The sequence below is a fragment of the Fukomys damarensis genome, unplaced genomic scaffold, assembly GCF_012274545.1.
Source record: "Fukomys damarensis isolate Sample0158 unplaced genomic scaffold, DMR_v1.0_HiC HiC_scaffold_2, whole genome shotgun sequence".
NCBI classification, from domain to species: Eukaryota; Metazoa; Chordata; class Mammalia; order Rodentia; family Bathyergidae; genus Fukomys; species Fukomys damarensis.
The window spans coordinates 53,032,742-53,047,188 of record NW_022900914.1 but is presented as its reverse complement, the minus strand read 5'-3'; positions in this window follow the sequence as shown (position 1 = coordinate 53,047,188).

The following is a 14,447-nucleotide window of genomic DNA, read 5'->3' as shown; positions in this document are numbered from 1 at the left end:
ATATAACTGCTCTTTCATAGCTAAAAATAATCTAACAGGCTATCATAATTCCAGGATATATATATATACATATATTTTCAGACCATTCCATGAATGGTTAGATAATTCTATCAAAAACACACTAAAATTATTTTAAAATTGTATATAAAGAAAATCTTTTCAAAGCTTTGCTTTAGTATGTTTTTTTATATAGTACACTTATAAGAAATTCAATTTTAAATTAATAATTTTCCATTATATCTGGACTAGACTTCCTAATATATATATACATATATTTTCAGACCATTCCATGAATGGTTAGATAATTCTATCAAAAACACACTAAAATTATTTTAAAATTGTATATAAAGAAAATCTTTTCAAAGCTTTGCTTTAGTATGTTTTTTTATATAGTACACTTATAAGAAATTCAATTTTAAATTAATAATTTTCCATTATATCTGGACTAGACTTCCTACCAGTGCAATTGCAGAGATTAACATTCAGTGTCTACAGGAAAATGATGTCTGAAAGTTTTACACTATATGGTCACTTGCTGAAGTTGAGACAATGAGACTATCAAAAGAGTGCATCATCACAAACTGAAAGTCTCTATTTTCAAAAATTTCTGTAATTTGACTCTATTTCATGATGTTATGTCTGTATCTACCTTCTATGTTAAAAGTAACAATGGCAACAACAGCAAAAAATTAGCTAGATTATGAAGTAATTAATTTTTCATGATGACTTAAATCTAAATATTTTCTTTAAAAAATTAGCACTATTTTGCAGTGCAGCCCACAGAATTGTAAGAAAAGTTACAGTGGTGATTATTTAGTAACAGAGAAGCTATTTAGAATCAAAACTAATAGAATGCAAATAATCCAGATGTTGTTCTGGGTGCTTTAGATTATCATGTCCCTATTACACAACACTCCTAGTTGCACATATGTTTTATTTTTGACTCACACTCATTCAATGTAATTATATAAATATAGAGGAGAATATGTCCACTGAGACATTTCTTTTCCCCAAGCCTGAGAAATGCTGCTTGAAATTCAAAGTCTTTGTTTAGACAGGCATTTCTATTCCTTGGACTCTGAAAATCTGAGACAGTTTTGTCAAAAACATAGCAAAGTAAGATTATGTTTGGATGGTGTGAAGTGAGTTACACAGTTTACTGTTACACATCAAGTGTTGTTGCTCCTATTTTAGCACAATGATTTCCACTTGTTAAGACCATATATTCAGAAGGCAATACTTTAAACTTAATACTTTAAAAATAACATTTAGAAAATATTATAGATTGCTTTATCACAGTTTATGTTTTTTTTAATGGAGCAAGGGTATTTAGAACTAAATGAGACCCTGCAGACCTAAAGAAAAATATAAATTTTAATTTAGCTGCAGTGAAGGCATGACAGCGGTATTACCTTTATTGATTGAATAATTTTGTCTAATTTCCTGCTTGATTTTTATATTTACCAAATATATAGAGTGAAAATGTGGTTCAACACATTAACCTATAATTTCCTGTGCCTTTAAAATAAAACAGCAGTTTTTAGGCTCCTTAAGTATACCTTCTTAGAGATGGAGCACACAAAAAAATCATTATTATTTTTCAAATTTAAAAACCTTACATGAGAAATAGAAAAAGTACATGTAAAAGTGCATGCATACACAAATAACCCTACACTAGGTACATATGCAGACCTATCTCTGGGTTCTAATACCTTAAAATAATTACTTAATGTATTGAGCTAATTTTAAATATTAGTATTGCTCTATCATTTCCCTTTATTTCTTCCTGTATCTAACATGAATTCCAGACTTTTAGTTTTGTATTTTTTGACAAGTAGCATAATAGTGCCCAGACTTTAGGACAGTTAGCCAATGGGTATATCTGATCAATAAGTGAGTCTCATGAGCATCTCCTTGAAGAATAGAACATTTCACATGCACTTGAAAATAAATTAAAAAGCACTATAAAAGTCAGATAATAGGAAAGAGTAAAATCCGCTTTGTACAAGTGAAATGATGACCGAGTGAAGGAAGGTGGTAGGGCGGAGAGGAAGGGCATAAAAAGAATTAAGAAGTGCTATGTACATGCACCAACTCCTTGTGATGGATGAATCATTATAGACTACAAGCATGTATGAATAAAAATGATAATTCTAAAAAAGTGCATGATAGGAAAAAATAAAATCACAGTTGAGTAATTTAGTGTTTGGTAAGATTTATTAAAAGAACATTCATAATTAATGAGAACTGGGAAGTTGGGTGAAAGAATATGAGTTTAAGAATGAAAAGAAGTCCAAGGTAGTTGGCAAAAAAACTAGTTTATAAGGAGGCTGGTTCAGTAAGCAGCAGTTTCCTCAAGCAGCTATTATTGGATGCCTCTTGCCAAAGAAAGTCTTCTCAACAAATGAAAGTAGCAGAAAACAAGCAAGTTCAGGGCATGATTAGATTTGAATTTTCAAAATCTAACCCAGTATACTGCATTGAAAGAAAAATGTGGTGGGAAAAACAATGAAAAAAACAAAGTGGACACAGATGATAGCTCAGAAATAGCTGGTGAAACATTATTTCTGGGTATGCATTTCTTTAAAAAAATAGCGTTAGAGTGAAGAAACTAAGTAAGGAAGACCTACCATCAGCAGTGTGTGAGGGCATCTTTCCATCCATTGAGATGCCAAAGGGATCAAACAGTAGAGTATAGTTGCATTTTATCTTTGCTTCTTAAACTGGAACATGCACCTTCTGCTCTGAGACATCAGAGACCTTTGTGCTCTGGCTTTCATACTCCAGGATTGTTCTTCCCACCACTTCTGGCTGGAACTGAATTGCACCACTAGATTTCCTCTTAGGCCAATTTTTCTAGTTTTTCCACTGGCAGATGACAGACTGTGGCACTGTTGATGTCCATAACTGCAAGAGACAATTCCCATAGTAAAGGTTATTGAAGAGAATAAAAATATCCTATTAGTTTTATTTTCCTAGATAACAATATCAAAAAGACATTTAGTAATATTATGAAGGTATTTCTAAAGTAAAGTGAAGAAATACTAAGATGAAACTTAAACAGTTCTTGCTTATTAAAAAGTATCTATTTTTAACTCTGTATCAGTAGATATGGGTCACATTTCCAAAGACCAACAACACAGTCAGGCAACTTAGAAAATTATAGTTAGATTTATCTATGTAAAAAAAATCTATTCACCCTAAAATTGCATAAATAGCTTCATATAAAAGATTAATTAAGAATAGCACTTGTTGGTGGTCGAGCCATAGCTGCTGCAGTGGGGTGAGTTTGTCTCTTTCTTGTTGGCTGAACAAACCAAGTCAGGATGAGAACACAGGTGACTCAGGGCTGTGGGGTGCACAGGTAACAAAGCTGCGGTGCAGTGGGTCTGTGGCTGGGCTTCTACCAGGACCTGTGGTGCTAATTGGAGAAGACCGAGGTAATGCCATGCTGTGGCTCCTGGTGGCAGGGACATTTTCTGAGGTGCAGCTGCCTTAAGAGGATGTCTATAAAGTGTTACACCCCACAAAATCAGAATATGCATTCTTTTCAGCTGCATATGGGTCATCCTCCAAGACAGATAACATACTAGCTCACAGAACAGGACTGAATAAATACAAAATAATGGAAGTTATTCCCTGTATATTATTAGATCACAGTACAATAAAGCTGGAGATCAATAGCATAACAAATGGTGGGAACTACACAAACACATGGAAATTGAACAACACTCTCCTGAACAATCAATGGATCACAGAGGAAATTAAAGAAGAAATCAGACAGTTTTTACAAATAAGTGAAAATGCCAATATAACATACAGGAATCTGTGGAACACAATGAAAGCAGTTGTACATGGAAAATTCATAGCACTGAATGCCCACACTAGAAAAAATAGCAATCTCAAATAAACAACCTAACGATGAATCTTAGACTCCTAGAAAAAGAACAGCAAGAAAAACCCAAAGCTAGAACAAGAGAGGAAATTATAAAGATTAGAGCAGAAATCAATGCAATGGAAACTAAGAAAATGATACAAAAATTAATGAATTGAAGAGTTGGTTTTTTGAAAGAATAAATAAAATTGATAAACACTTAGCAAGCTTTATTAAAAAAAAGGAAAGAAAAGGCTCAGATCCATGCAATCAGGAATGAAAAATGTGAAGTCACAACAGATCCTACAGAAATCCAGAGGATCATTAATACCTACTTTGAGAACCTGTACTCTAACAAAATGGAAAACACAGAAGAAATGGGCAGATTTCTAGATACTTAATGAATTACCAAATTTGAACAAAGAAGATAAAAACATTTTAAATATCCCAATTACAATCAGTGAAATTGAAAATGTAATTACAAACTTACCAACAAAGAAAAGCCCAGGTCCTGATGGATTCACCAATGAATTTTACAAGACATTTAGAGAAGAACTACTGCCATTACTCTTCAGACTTGTCAATGAAATTGAAAGGGAAGCAATGTTTCCAAATTCATTACTGGAAGCAAGTATCACTTTGATTCCCAAACCAGGGGAAGATGCAACTAAAAAAGAGAACTACAGGCCAATCACCTTAATGAATATAGTTGCACAAATCCTTCATAAGATACTAGCAAACAGAATACAGAGGATCATCAAGAAGATCATACTACCTGAACAACTCAGATTTATTTCAGGGATGCAAGGATGGTTCAACCCATATAAATCAATAATTGTAATACACTATATTAACAGAGTCAAGGAGAAAACAATATGATCCTCTCGATAGATGCAAGAAAAGCATTTGACAAAATTCAACACATACTCAAGCTTAAAAACCCTGAAAAAAATGGAATAGTTGGTCTATATCTCAACTTAATAAAGGTTATCTAGGAAAAACCAACAGCCAGCATCATATTAAAGAGACAAAAACTGAAAACCCACATGTTAAAATCAGGAACAAGACAAGGATGCCCACTATCACCATTCCTCTTTGATATACTTCTGGAAACATTAGCCATAGCAATAAGACAAGAGAAAGAAATTAAAGCAATAAAGATAGGAAAGGAAGAAGTCAAACTGTCATTATTTGCCGATGATATGATATTGTACATTGAATACCCAAAAAACTCCAACAAAAGACTTCTAGACTTAATTGACACTTTTAGCAGAGTAGCAGTTTACAAGGTCAACACCCAAAAATCAATAGCCTTCTTATACACAAATAACAGAGTCACTGAGAGAGAAATTAGGGAAACAATTCCTTTCACAATAGCATCCAAAAAAATGAAGTATCTAGGAATCAATCTAACAAAAGAAACAAAGACCTCTACACTGAAAACTACAGCACTCTGAAAAAAGAGATAGAAGAGGATATAAGAAAATGGAAAGATATCCCCTGCTCCTGGATAGGAAGAATCAACATAGTGAAAATGGCCATACTACCAAAACTGCTATACACATGCAATGCAATACCAGTTGAGATTCCAACACCATATTTCACAGAACTAGAAAGAAGAATCCAAAAATTCACTTGGAACCATAAGAGAGATAGAATGGGAAAAGCCATACTAGACAACAGACACATGGCAGTGGGTATAAAAATTCCCAATTCGAAAATATACTACAAAGCCACAGTGTTAAAAACAGCATGATACTGGCAAAGCAACAGATGTGAGGATCAGTGGAACAGACTGGAAGACACAAAAACAGCTCCAGATGCACTCAGCTACCTCATCTTTGACAAAGGAGCTGACAGTCCCCACTGGAGGAAAGATAGCCTCTTTAATAAATGGTGTTGGAAAAACTGGATCTCAACCTGCCAAAGATTAAAACTAGACCCTTATTTTTCACCATGCACTAAATTAAAATACAAGTGGATTAAAGATCTAAATATTAAAACAGAAACAGTAAAATTGCTGGAAGATGTCAGGCAGAACTCTGTAAGATATTGTCATAGGAAAACACTTTATGAACAAATCCTCAAAAGCACGGTATGTAGCAGAAAGAATGAACAAGTGGGATCTCATCTTATTAAAAAGCTTCTGCAAGTGCAAAAGAAACTATCAACACAACTAAGAAACAACCTACAATTTGGGAAAAAACATGTTTACCAGCTTCTCCTCAGACAAAGGACTATCATCTAGAATATATAAAGAACTCAAAACAGTCAGCTCCCCAAATATAAAGACCTGATTCAAAAATGGGCATCTGAAATGAACAGACATTTCTCAGACAAAGAAGTAAAAGCAGCAGGTAAATACATGAAAAAATATTCCACATCATTGGTCATTTGAGAGATGCAGATGAAAACAACACTGAGATTCCACCTCACCCCTCAAAGAATGGCTGCTAACAAGAAATCACACAATAACGAATGTTGACTGGGTTTTGGGGAGAAAGGAACCCTTCTCCATTGTTGGTGGGAGTGCAGGCTGGTGCAACAACTATGGAAATTAATATGGAGATACCTCAACGAGCTTGGACTAGAGGTTCCATTTGACCCAGCCATCCCTTTTTCCAAAAGAATTGAAAGAATCATATCACAGCGGCATATGTGCATCTATGTTTATAATGGCACAGTTTGTAATAGGCAAAACATGAAAAAAGCCCATTTGCCCATCAGGTGGAAACTTGAAAAAGAAGATGTGGTTTTTCTATAAAATAGAATACTACTCAGCCATAAAGAATGAGAAATCAGACTTATTCATAGGAAAATGAATACATTTTGAGGATATACTCATAAGTGAAATAAGTCACACACGTAAATACTGAATAGTTTATCTGGTGTGAAAAACTGTAATAGTATACAAGATCTTAATGAGATAATTAACAATGTGAAATAGGAAGAAAAGGGTAAAGGTTTAGGAAAGTGGGAAGGGTAGAGGAAAGGGAATAAGGGGAAAGAAATAAATAAGAGAAAATGAAGAAAAGGAAATATAGTGTTTGCAAATGGGGAGGGGAGCAGGTGGAGAACGGGGGCAGGTGCAAGGGGAAAAATGAGAACCAAGATATCATGTAAAGTTACAAAATCACAGTAATGAATGTAATTGTACTGTATACCTAGAATGTACCAATAAACTCAACAAAAAGAAAAAAAAAAGAATAACAATTGTCTTATTCAGTCTTGATTTTTTCATTCATCCATGTCATTTCAAGCATTTTCTAATATATGACTGAACCAAACAACATATTTAATCTAAAATGGAGAAATACGCGAACATTGGGGTTAATATTATTAATACAGTAGCAATTATATCTGAATTAAATTATCAAATCTGATGGTTACTGTGAGGAGAAGTTTCTTGGTTATTCTGTTTGACTATTATTTCATCTATAAAAAACATATTAATAGTGTACCTTACAGTGATATGAGAACTAAATGCATTAATAGTTATAGAGGCTTAGAATAGATTAGTAAATATTAAGAATCAATGTATAATAATACTAATATTAAAATAAAAATAAACTATTACAATTTTATAATTTTATCTCAGATTTATTACTATTTAAAAGTACAAGCATTACTTTGATGTAGAGTAATACAGCTTCACACATAGCTGATTAGTGTATAAAGTGCAATGATCCTAGAGATCCTTCTTCAGTAATATAAAATTTACAAATTTTATCTAATTTTTCACTATCCATAACTTATAATCAGAAATTCCTTCGTTTTGTAAATGCAAAATATTTTCTTGAATGTTATTTAGACTTTTAAAAATGAGAAAAAATTAATATCCTATGTCCTTTCGACATTTTCTTCCTGTTTGGTTTTCTAAAATTCAAATATGATAGTTTCAAAATGTATTCTGCATTGCATTCCCTGAGTTTTACACATTGTGGCTTGATATCTATAATTTGTTTGGTCCAATTTTTAGAGTATTACTCTCATTTGTAAAGGGCTGGCTTAATCTTTGTCAATTTCTCAAGAAAAAGTTCCTTCTACTTTCTTTTACATTATAAATAAATATAAATAAATAGTAATGTATAATATATAAATATACAGTATAAATACATATAAGTTAAGCCTTTTTTGTAACACTATCCTTTAGGTTAAATTTCTTTTGTGAATAAATGCAATGACTCAAACAGTCTGGGGACACAAGGAAGCCCTCAGGAGTTTCTTACTCTAGTACTATTCCACACTTCACCTCAGCACTGCTTAGAAGTGAGCCAGTATCATTTCCGAGGAAAGCTGATCTCAGTAGTGTCTCCTTATTTGCCAGTGTCTTAGAGTTTCAAGTAATTTGTTTCTCTGATGGGCATTAAAAATGTTGATGATAATTATGTTCTTGTGCTTTTTCTTGTGTGTACACCGAAATTGAAATTATGAAGATCTTTGCCAGTTGGAGTTGTACTTAGTTAAAAGTTTAATGCTTGCAAAATGCTAAGGAAAACCGTGTTTTTTAAAGAAAGAAAACAGATGCAATATTTTTAATATATATAAATTTTTGGAATTCTGTTCCTTTGACCAACAGTACTCTCCTTTGGATGGAAGGGTTATAGCTGGTTGTCTTTGCTTTTTATTCTATATTTCCCAAATTGTGTTCAATGAGCTAATTTTCATTGTATAATTACAACTGTATTTTGAAACTCTCCACGACTCCAAGAAAAAAGGTAGTGTAGTTAGTTATTTGAGAATGCTGGAGAAAATCTGCCTTGTTTTTATTATTGGCTTAGTTTGCAGATTGAGTGATCCTTGGTGAATTATTTAATTATTCCGTTCCTCAGATTCCTCACCTGAAAAATGAGAATACAAAAATTATAACTTCAGGAAATTGTCATCAAAATTGTGGGATTAATATATGCAAGTTCCCTAGTACCTTAAATGAATACCTTATTATATTATTTGAAATAAGCAATTAAGAAACTCTTTCATTTTTTAATTCATTAAAGCAGATGTAATTTATTATTCATATCCCTTGATGAAGCCATAGTCTGTGTAGCTCATCATCTTCTCAAGTGAGTCAATTAACTATTCCTCACCATCTGTTTGGCCAGTGTTCTAGTCCCTTGTTTCCAGTCATATGCAGTGGCCTTTAACAGCACAGAGATCCGAAAATGCTGGAAGGGCACCAGATTGGAGAGTGTTTGGCCATGAGAAAACACCAGAGAAAATATATAAATATTTAGAGAGAATTAAATATGTAACTTTTGAAATTGTTTTCAGCAAACCTTATCTTTGGCTTGCAATCCCGACATCAGTGCGATCAGTGTGAATACGATGTTTACCACTTGACAGTCACTCCTCTGCAAAATCAGTGCACTGACGGGGTGAGGGATTTTTGTGGAGTTGGCAGGAATCATATTTGACTTTTCCTGTTTATTGTAACTTTGGTAATATTTGTTTAATTTTTATTTAGAAGAAAAATATGTTTTATTTTTTCCTTTTTACAAAGATGTAATATATCTTAGGATAGAATACTTTTCCAGCATGAACTGGTATACTAATGCCGTTTTTGAAAAGAGAGGTACATTTTAAATTTGAATTATGAAACTAGCATAACAGCAGTGCATTACAGAAAGTTCCTTAGCATTTGTCATACTTTACAATATTCTACCTATAATTGTCTATGCTCCATTCCAATGTGTATTTGAAAACCTCTTTCACTTGAAAGACAGTGCAATTTTTATGGTGAAATGTAATTTGAAATGTGAAAGCAGATTCTAGAATGTGCAGACTTTAAGCACATTTAAAAGATTAGTTCAGTGTCCATATTTAGAAGGTTTAGCTTGTATTTCATAAGGAGAAGCTATAGAATAATTTGATCTTAACATATATATATTTATATATATTATGTAATATATATCAGGTGCAATAATGTGATCTTAACATGGATACACACACACATATATATCTCAACAGTATTTTCTATCTTCTAAAAATATATCTATTGACTTAAAAATAAGTAAAATTTAATGGTAAATATTGATAAAAGTAATTGAAATATTAACCCTTCTACTTAGAGCTGTGTATGATTGATGCCTAATATTATTTTGTATGTTCACATTGACAGTAAAGTAGATGCTCCTACCATCTTCATGTCATATATATATAATCTTGGGAGACATGAGAAGTGTTAAGCTACAAAGAACATATGAGATAATCAACAGCAGTTATAACTGTTCTGAACATAATTACTGGGTCAATAGATTTCTATACAAGACACCAATCCATTCTTACATGGTTAATAGAACTTTGAGAATCAAAAATTCAGCAATTGCCTTTGCTACATTTACAAATGATAATTTTGATTCCACGTGTTTCCACAAACTATAATTACATTTACATTGGAAATATAAAAAATTATGATAAAATGTGTAAATCAAATGGACTGGGATTCGTTTCTTTCACATAGTAATATTCACTTAAGTTTCCTACATGTCTTTTCATGGCCTCATAACTTCTTGGTACTGAAGACTCTTTCATTGTCTGAATATACCGCAGGTTTACATATTTATCTACTAAACAATACCTTGCTTTCTTCCATGTTCTGACAGTCATGTACACAGGACTGTATGAGGATAAGTTTTCAACTCATTTAGGGACATAACTAAAGAGCAATACTGCCAGATTTTGTACTAACAGTTTAAGTTTATAAAATAACTGCCAAATTGTCTTCCAAAGTGGATGATGTGAACTAAATTGTGTCCTTCTCAACCTAATTCATTTATTAAAAATTAACTTCCAATGGGGGATATTTAGAGATGGAGTCATTGGGGGTTAATTAGGCTTATATGAGAGAGAAGGGGTCTCATAATGGGGATGAGTATATGAATAACGAGAGACAAAAATACTGCTCATGCTCCACTTCCCCTTCTGTTTCTTTCACTCTCCTCTCTCTCTCTCTCTCTCTCTCTCTCTCTCTCTCTCTCTCTCTCTCTCTCTCTCTCTTCTCTTTCACTTTCTATATTATTTGAGGACATGACAAGAAGCAGACATCTTCAAGGTCCTGGACACAATCTGCCTCTTTCCCTTACTTGTATTTCTCACTCAGTATAGAGAAGACATGTTTAATGTAATTTTGGACACACTTGTTAATTTTGTCACCCAGTGTGGCTGATAGAACAGGAGGAAGTAGGGAGATTTTGACTCTTGGTTTGGATGTTAAAAGGTGTGACGGTTAGACTGCCCTGATTATTCTATGATAAGCATAGGAGCTTTGATTACACAAACTGCGCTGCCACTGTTGTTTTTTTTTAATAATTTGACAATGTTCATAATCCGCAAAAATGTACAATTTAACCTGTACTTTTCACATTTGAATGCCATTTATTTCTTACTGCTTCTTAATTTTTCTCACTGGAACTAGTACTATGTTGAACAGAAAGTTGAAAATGAGCACCCTGGTGTTGTTCTTTAGGATTTCTAAAGAGAAAGATTTCAAATCCTCCCCATTCGATATGATGTTACTTTTAAGATTTTCATATACAGGCTTTATTTGTTTCGCAGTACATTCCTTTGATACCTACTTTGTTGACTTTTTCTACTATGAAAGAATTGAAAGGATGTTGTGTTTTGTGAAGTTTTTGTTCTTTATCAATTGAAATGATCACATGGTTTTGTTTATTTCTTTTAATGTGATTTATTGCCTTTCGCGATTTTCATATGTAAAATAATAATTGCATCCCTGGAATGAATTCTATTTGGCTATAATTATTGATTTTTATGTTTTTTTTCAATACATCATTGACTCAGTTGGCTGTTATTTTGTGGAGGATTGTTGAATTCATGTTCCTTAGGGATTTGGACCTGTATTTTGGAATTTTCTTTTATGTCCTGCTCCTCGTCCTCCTCCTTCTTCCTCTGTCTCTCCCTTCCTTTCCTCTCCTCCCTTCATCTCCTCGTCTTCCTCTCCTTTTTCTCCCCCCATTAATGTATTTCTAGTACTGCAATCAGAGTCATGTTGGTGATGTAGACTATCTCTCAAAGAATTGCCTCTTCAAGATTTTGAAACAGTTTGAGAGGATTGGGTAAAATTCCTTAAATGTTTGCTTTGAGCACTCAAGATATCAGATATACAGCTTTTCACTTACGGCTGTTATATTTTGTTAACGACTGAATCACTTGTCATTGTTCTGTTAACTGTTTTGATTTCTTAATTCAATCTTATTAAGATTTATGTGCCCCAAAATTTATCCATGTCTTCAAAATTGCACAATTCATTTGTGGTTAATTGTTCAAAATTTTCAACCATAATTCTTTGCATTTTTGTAGTAAGAATTATAATATTTTCATTTTGATTTATTTTTCTAGCAAAAAAGTTGTCAATTTTATCTTTGCAAAAAACCTTTTCATTCCTCTGATGATTTTAAATTTTAAAAAAATCTATATTTCATTTATTTCAGTTTGATTTATATCATTTTCTTTTTTCTATTGTACTTAGTTTATTTTTTATTTTCTAATTCCTGGAGGTATCCCTCCAATGGCAGGTTATCCCTTGTGATCTTTCCTCTTTTACAAAGTAGGTGTTTATTCCTATAAACTTCCCTCTTAGAACAGCATTGGCTTTATCTCATAGGATTTGATGTATTATTTCTCTATTTTCCTTTGTCTTAAAAAATTGTTTTAGTTTGTCTTTTTATTTCCCTATTTTCCTATGTTTTTGGTCAAGAGCAAGTTTTCATTTTGACATATTTAAAAAGCTTCCCTGGCATCTGTCATTACTGATTTCTAGTTTTATAACAATACATCCAGGGTAATCTTCCATGTTCCATGTGAATGTGCCTTCTGGAGCCATTGACTGGTTTGTTCTATAAATATCGGTTAGAGCTGTATTTCTTGAATGCATGTTCAACCCAACATTTTTAAAGTAATTTCTGCCTGAATCATATGTCCATTTGTTATAGTGTAGATCTAAACTTTCTAGAAAATATCTAATTTCTTCAGAAGAAAGGCTTTTGGAGCGTGATTGGATAATGGGGCACTAGATTCATTAGCCTACAGTCTTCAAGTCAGGTTTCCGGGAGGAGTTGGGAAAGGTTTAAAAATTGTGACCAGAGAAACTGGTTTTTCAGACAGTAAGAATGTAATAGATGTGGCATCATGGAGGATTCTAACAAGATTTCAAAATATAGTGTGGGAGTCCAGGCAAGAAGTCAGTGAAGGGGCAGTGTGTGGAAGCTGTAAATGAAGTGAAAGGTGCATCAGAAGCCAAGAAATGCGAGATTCCAGGAACATGAAACGTGTGCCTAGGAGAGCAGTGGAGAGCGAGTGAAACAAGTTGAAGAGAAAGGCCATGTGCACTGCAACTGCCAAAGCCATAGTGGCAGAGTGGGCCAAGCCTTTGCAGCTCTTATCTCAATGGCATCTGACCTGCAGAGTGGGCCTGTGGCTACAGAATTTATATTGCCCGATGGATTCTGGTCTTCTTTTGCCCCAATTCCTTTTTATTCAATTATTCTTCCTTTTAGAATGGGACATAGGAAGTATTTCACTTTATGTATTTATTGGGTACAAGGGCTCAAACGCGGGACCTTGAGCTTGCAAGGCAAGTGGAGGAACCACTGAGCTAAATCCCCTGCCCTTCACTCTATTTTTTATGTTTATATGCAGTAACAGTTAAGAGTTCGCTTTGAGACTCACAGGAGACTTTGATTTTGGAATCTTCAGTAATGCTTGATCTGTTAAGATTTTGACAACTGTTAGAGATGCACTAATATGTCTTGCACTATGAGATGGCCACAAGCCTTTTGGGGGTCAGGGATGCTATGGTTTGGATCTAAACTGTCCCCTGAAAGCCTCATGTATTTGTAAATTTTGCTTTTGGAGAGTGAGTAGATTATGGTATTGCTATACACATGAGTGCATTGTTTCACTCGTAGTGAACTGATGAGCTCATAGCTTAAAGTCTTCTTAGGCAGTGGAGCCTGGTTAGAAGAATTGAGTTACTGTAGACGTAAATTAAAAGGCTATATTCTGCTCCTATCTTCACCCTGTTCTCTCTGCTTCCTGGTTTCCATGCAAAAAGTAACTTTTTTATCATGTGTTTCTGCCAAATGAGTGGGACAAATTGCTTCAGTGTCCTCCTACGTATCTAACAGTTATTCTCCTCTACTCCACTTCAACATGAATGCAACTCACTCCTCTCCTATCCCTAACACTTCATTTGCTGCAGCTAAGTCTTTGAAGGAGGAAGATGGAAACTTGGTATGGTTAAGATCAGGGAGGGAGGGATCTGGGCTCATTGTCAATATCCCCAAACCCCCATACCTACCCTTTCAGAAAATATCCTGTTTTCAGCTCATCCCCATACTGGCTCACTACCATGACGGATGACGGTTGAGTCTTTTCTGGAGAACTGCATCAATCATGGACCTGTGCTTGGACCTGTCACAGGCCTGTAACTGTTATATAAGCAAGACTCTACAAAAGTTTTGGGTTACTCTAGGGAGACTCTTTCCATTGTGCTGACCTCACTGTGCTGCAGCATATCCCTGTTTAAAAGAAAAAAAAAAAAAAAAAAAAAAAA